The sequence below is a fragment of the Populus trichocarpa genome, chromosome 1, assembly GCF_000002775.5.
Source record: "Populus trichocarpa isolate Nisqually-1 chromosome 1, P.trichocarpa_v4.1, whole genome shotgun sequence".
NCBI classification, from domain to species: Eukaryota; Viridiplantae; Streptophyta; class Magnoliopsida; order Malpighiales; family Salicaceae; genus Populus; species Populus trichocarpa.
This window is the reverse complement of record NC_037285.2, coordinates 3,745,380-3,752,241: the sequence shown is the minus strand read 5'-3', so window position 1 is coordinate 3,752,241 and position 6,862 is coordinate 3,745,380. Positions and strand designations below refer to the sequence as shown.

The 6,862-nt window shown below is 31.4% G+C and overlaps 1 non-coding gene across 1 annotated transcript; it reads right to left on the bottom strand.

Annotated features, from left to right (window-relative positions):
• Positions 1–705: 705 nt before the first annotated feature.
• On the bottom strand, positions 706–821 carry LOC112326347 (U5 spliceosomal RNA). The gene has a single exon (XR_002979983.1). It is a non-coding gene; the product is annotated as a U5 spliceosomal RNA (small nuclear RNA).
• Between the last annotated feature and the right edge of the window lie 6,041 nt (positions 822–6,862).

Below are 6,862 nucleotides of genomic sequence, written 5' to 3'. Positions count from 1 at the left end.
ATATTGTTGTTGTCTGAGCATCCTCTTGTATACTAAAAAATTATAATGGGCTTGCGGCATAGTGTAAACCACTAATCTAGTTAATTGCTATATGATATATTGTTATCCCCCAAAAATAAATTGCAATATGGGTCAACAATGTATTGCTGATTTGATCGAATTTATCACTTATTCAAAGTTCGAGGGGAAAAATGAGTTGGATTAAAAGAAAATTGACTTAAATCCCAATATTTTTTTTGTTAAATCAGTGAATCGAGAATTGAAATTGTCAGTACCTTAGCAAGAAATGAACTGAAAATGGAATTGGAATTCAAATGAAATGGAATAAAAAAATATAATTTATACGTCATTCAGCAAAGATATGTGGCCATTTTTCGGTGGAAACAGCCATGGCATCTGATTTCCTACATTTGTATTGTCACTATCAAATATAACCAACCATTCAAAGCAAGACACCTTTGCATTTGTTCCATTTTTATGGGAATATTTCTTATTTTTATTAGCTTGGATTTAGAAAAATCCTTAAAAACATGTAAAAGAATTTTATTAATTCTACCAATGACAAGCATTGCATCAAAGAATCCAGTTAAAAAAGACAAGAATTTCTTTCTTCCCAAACTACCGATGCCCCTTTTCCACCCGCTCGTTATCACATTTTAGGTGTCAAATACTAATTTATGAAGCTTTGGACTAGCAATGCAGGGCTTAGCCAGAGAGGACAGCCCTTTAAAAAATTAGCGTATGCCGCTATCTGCGGCGTGCACACGGTATTCTTTAGTAAAAGGCGAAAGAATAGTTCGCTATGTGCTCACCGCGCGGCTGCGTGAATTACTACTCTGTTGTGGACTGCTTTAAAAAGGAGCTCTTCATTTGGTGGATTCTCTCTTTAGCGATGTGGGATAAATCCTTAGCAATGTTTAGCTGCTTCGAGTCTTGCATTCTCGTCTGTGCCCATCAGTTTGAGAGTGTTTGTTTATATGGCTGTTTCTATTTTTAAAATAAATCACATAAATAAAATATTTAATAAAATATAAAACGTTAATTATTATGTGTGGAATCCATTATAATTTATGTTTTGACCGCATGTTACCTGAAAGCAGTATCAATATCCTTCTCCTTTAGTGCCGCATGTCTGCGTATTAAATTAATTCATTCTGTATTGTTCATCTTTTTATGTGAACAATGAAGAACATCTCAACTGTTCATGTCTAGATCGGGTTCGGTCCAAACTTAAATGTATTGGATCGAGTCCGACCAAGTAAAAAAAATCTAATTTTTTTTAAATTATATTTTACTCGAAAAATTAGTATTTAATATTATTCAATGACACTACATAAATTAGAAGGAGATCGCATGATGACATAGCATTTGCAGAATTTGATTGCAATCTCAATTTTGTTTCTGATGATATTTTACCTGATTTTGTTGCACGCTAAAAAAACCATGAAAATATAGTCTTTATCGGATGAATTTTGTACATGATGGAATTGTAGATAGGTTAATGGAACAATAAAAAATATTTGATATAAAATATTATTTATTTAATGATGTAATAGTAGTAGTTAAATTTACAATATTTAAATTAAACACATCAAAATTAATATATATCTTTTTTAATTATTTTATAATCTCAATTTAAAAGGTATTTTTAACCAAACACATTAAACTATTTTTTATTCAATTTTAATTTCAATCACAGTTTTAACAAAACATATATAAATACCAAATCAACCTCAACCAAAAATACTTCTAGAAAACAACTTTTTTTAAACAACAACCACAACCACAAAAACTACCACAATTCAAACACATTATTATCCCTCACCCACCACCATGCATGTCCTAAATCCTATTAGTCTTCCTCGCTAGAGGTGGTCGTCTCTCCATAGCTACCGCATCAGCGAAGTCAAGGAGAAGAAGTCGAGAAGTAGAATGGGCTTGGTTCAATAATGTGAATTCAGGTGGGCAAACATTAATCTGCAAAAGAAATCTTTCCTTTCCACACTTCTTAAAATTGCTTGCTGCTCTTCTTTGTCCTTCATTTGAAAGGAAAGAAATGCTAGATGTCTCCCTACTAGTAACATTCTTGAGCCTATCTATTTTTTTTACAGTCAAGTATTAACTTAAAGGAACTTTTGTATGTAATCTTACCAGTACCCAGCCTCACTTCCATGGTTTGTGTTGTAGCTAGGACTTGCTATGATCCGTGTTCGAGTTTGTTAAGCTTCGTAAGGAGGGTTTGGCTCCTATTATTTTTCCCTTCTCCCTCTTCGATAATGAAATTCCATTCATCAATTCATGTACAATTTATATTTATATTATATTTATTAGCACAATCAGATGGGAAGAACGCATGGAAGATGGTCTATGAACTTAAATTTTGAACCACACAAGCACCTCATATCTTTAAGGCAAAAGGTTTTATTTGCTTGCTATCTCAATCAATCATGCCGAAGGAAATTAATTTTACTACTAATATTCAACGTCCTAAAGAAATTACTTAGGCGTGGCATAATTCCAGAAACCCCATAATTCCAGAGGAAAAGAGCCTTAAATAAAAGTTGAACTTGCTCTGCTGGGCTCACCATGGGAAAACCCTTCAAAAGTTGGCATTTGCCGCAGCGGCGAGCACACGGTTTTCTTTAGTAAAAGGTGAAGGAATAGCTCGCCGCTCTGTGTTCACCGCCGCTGCGTGTTTTGAAAATGTTCATAGCAGCTCTTCATTTGCTGAAATTAACGCTTTAGTAATGTGGGATTTCTCTTTTAAGGAACTTGACAAGTGATGGTTTGCCTTGGGACTACAATCTTGTCTTGGCCAATTTATGATGTCCATTTAACGTAGATTTCCTTAAGTTCCTGTTGACTGGGTAGATATCAAGAGGTTCAGCATTGAAGAGTTGAGCTTATTCTACAGGAGCTCGAGGAACCTCTCTAGCACATCTGGAAAGTGTTAACTGCTTTGATCATGTATTTTTTTTTAGGATTAGTAAAGCTAAAATTTCAGGCCTCCTACAAATACTATTAAACTTAAACTACATTAACCATTTAGGTGGTGGTCCAGTGATAAGAGTTTGGGATCAAGAGGTTTGCTCCCTCTGTGGTCTCAGGTTCGAGCCCTGTGGTTGTTCATATGATGACCATTGGAGGCTTACATGGTCGTTAACTTCAGGGCTCGTGAGATTAGTCGAAGTGCGCGTAAACTGAACTGAACACCCACGTTAAACTAAAAAAAAAAAAACTTAAACTACATCGATCGAGCTGATCATAAATTTAATAATATAATCATCCAACTAGGTTGGGATAATATAATATATCAAATACATACAAATTAGGTGGAATTTAATTAAAATTAAAGGATGACTCATCAACTAAATTATACTATGACAACTTTTACATAGTTAATTTTAAATTAAAATTAGATTGAGAGTCAAGAGAATTCAAAATTAATCCCAGAATCAAGTATAATAACAATACCAAATAATTTATTAAGATCTAAATAAAATTTTTAATTTTTTAAAAATAATCAAACCCATGACATAGCATGCAGAGAAAACTAGTGGTGGTCTAAAACATGTATCCTTAGATTAAACAAGAAGAATTGCACTGGTTTTATAAGTTTTGGGACCAAGTGGATGCTGTTCGGGGATAACCATTCTATTTATTTTCACACTTCTGTTGTTGTTACTATGAAAATAATAAATCGGGAAAATGGTTGTGGAATGATTTTGAGCTCTTAATTTTGTCTGAATCCTTCAATTGGAGACCTAATCTCGTACAGTGAAGAGAAAAACCAGGGTTGTAAACCTCTAAGCTTACATCTTAACATCGTACAAGAATAAAGAAAATTATTTAATATATATTTTATAAAAGCTTGAAATAATAGTCCGAATAATAAAAAATACTTTAACTATTTATATAAAAATCCTAAAACCGATCCAATTAAAAGAGTCTAAAGATAAATAAAAAAAACTAATTAAAATCTTAAGGTAAATAAAAAAATAACTAAAATAGACAAAACAATGAATCTAATTTTAGAATATGACTCTGTTTTTAAGCCTGGAACTATCTAGTACATAAATATGTCAACACCTTCCACGTCACATATGCTGGTTTTGAGCACCCCTCTTGTATTTATTAATACTTTTAATGGCCAATCCTGCAAATAAATGCAGCTTTGAAGGGCTCTATTAATTCCCTCTCTTTTTATAAAAGGGTAAAATACGTTTTTATCCTTGCAGATTCATCAATATTCCTACTTTTATAGCTGTAGATTTCTTAATGTTACCCCTATAATTTATAGACATGTCTTTTTTATGCTTTACGGTAAGAAATTCTAAAAGACACAATTGTTTTTATTGTAGCAATTCACGATGAAACATCTAATTTACTTCTAACTTAGAACCAGATAACTAGTTATTGAAGGTAATTCGATAATTTCGTAAGGATTCATTAGTTGGTGTCAAATTTAAATGGGGCAGTTCAATATTTTTACATTTATAATGCAATATAAAATAATTATAATGCTTTTAGAATCAAAATCTTTTAAACGCAGGATATTAAAATAACTTAAATACTATTAAAAGTAGAGTTTTCTTTCATTTACAACAAGGGGCATTTCGTATTTTTATTCAGGTTTTTTTGTTTTGTTATTATAAGGTTGATAGAGGAGCAATTTTATTATTTTATAAATATAAATATTATTAAAAAAGTGATTGTCACTTGCATTGCATGTGTTAATGTGCTAATGGTTGTCACGCTCTTCGAGCGGCATGTGAGGTGTCACTCGGCGGCCAAATACCAACTTCGAGTGTAACGTTCAAATCGTCTCAGTAACCCCTTTATTCCTGGACGATGTGTGTGATCAATAAATCTTTGATTTGGTTTTGACGACCCTTTTTTTCTCTTTCTTATTTGATTTTCAAGAAAATTACTCTTAGCGTCTTATGATTTAGTCTTTTTACTTTGCAACTTGAGTTAAAAGGAGATTTTGAAATAAACAAAAAGAAAATAATGCCTCTATATATATTAAAAGCATGAAAGGTAATTATTAGCACACAACTTACTCACTCTTTCTCTTCGTGCTAACCTTCTTTTCTTTCTTATACTCTTTGTCAAACACAAATCTAGAAGGAAAATCCAAACAAATATCCATGGTTTAAGATAAAATCAAATATAAATTTACCTTTTCTTCTTATGTTTTGGTGTTAGCATCGATTTCTCATCTAAAATTCGACAACAAAAGGTATGTTCAACTTTAATCTACATTTTGAAATTTGTTAGTGCATTTTGTTATTGTAAAGTCATTAAAATACATGTTTTGTTTCCTCAATTTAACAAAAATAAAATAAAATCAATAGTTTAAAATTAAAAATAAGAATCCTGAAGGTCGACTTATCATTCACACATAACCCTAACTTTTTAATTATTGTCCAGTGTAATTATGCAAAAGAGTGAATTTGTAATTTTCATTGCTAGCCAAGACTAGAATTATCGATGCTGACAATCAACACGGCTATTCGAGTTGATGGGTAAAGTTATCCTGAGCGTTGGAGAAGCACAGGAAAAGTCAGCAGAAGAAGTGCTGGAGAGAATGAAAGTATTGATTGGAAGAAGGCATCAAGGAATTCTTTGCAGAGGATATTCAGACAAGTGGTGGGAACAAAACTGGGATCTATGGACATTCTGGTGAGTACGACATTTAGCACCTACAAAGCTTATCAGGAAGCCCTCGGTCTCAAAGTTCTTGAACCAGAAAAGAATCCTCCGATAAACACACATGGGTGACAAGTTTGAATGAGCTTCCTGTGGTGCAAGAGCTGCTCCCCCCCTCACGACAAACTTGTCTCTATCAAATTCTTTTGCCCATGTGTAAGGGTAATCCTTTAATCCACAAAATTGGTTTCGTTTGCTCTTCCAAGTTTATTATCGACAATAATTATTTCTTGGTTTAAAACATAGTTATATAGTGTTTTTATTTTTTCGTTTTAAAAATATTTTTTTAATTCTTTTTAAAATTTTTAAAATTATTTTAAGGTGATTTTAAGATGTTGATATTAAAAATAAATTTAAAAAATAAAAAAATATTATTTTAATATATTTTTAAATAAAAAATACTTTAAAAAATAATTATCCTACATTTTAAATTCTCTTATTATAAAAATAAATTTATCAATCACTACTTTTAATATAGTTTGTGGATCAATGGAGACTAGATTTTTCTCAAATTATCTTAGTGATGCATGTACTTGATATCAATTTAATATTTGTGATTTATAATAAGCATGTGGACGAGTATAAGGGATTGTTTGAAATTGTTATTTATGTTTGGTTCAGGATCATTTAAAAAATTTAAATATATTAATCTTATAAGAGATTTAAGAGTAAAAATTAATTGTGATCAAGAAAATTATTAACACTCTTCGTATATCCTAAACCCTATCTGAAGTAAGTTATTTTATAGTTTGATATGATCTAAGAATTTTAATGATTTTTTGGCTTATAGTTTATCTGTAATTTATAATTTGATATTTATTCATAGGAATAAATCCAAAGTTTAAAAATTTATTATAAGTTTATATATCCAAATAATTTATTAGAAAAAAATTATTAATAATTTGTGTATTACTATAAAAAATACTAATAAAAATTTAAAATAACACAGAAATTTGCGTTTTGTTCCTTTTGCAGGTGACGGTGCCACCGCCGGCACAAGAAGGAAGAGAAGAAGAAGACGTGCCCAATCCACCGGTTTTCTTGTTTTCATCAGCGACGGCGCGTGGATCTGCTTCTCTCTTTTACTCTCCACACAGATCTTTCAATCTGGAGCTGGGCTTCGTTGTTGATGGTGGAGGCTAGCGGTTCC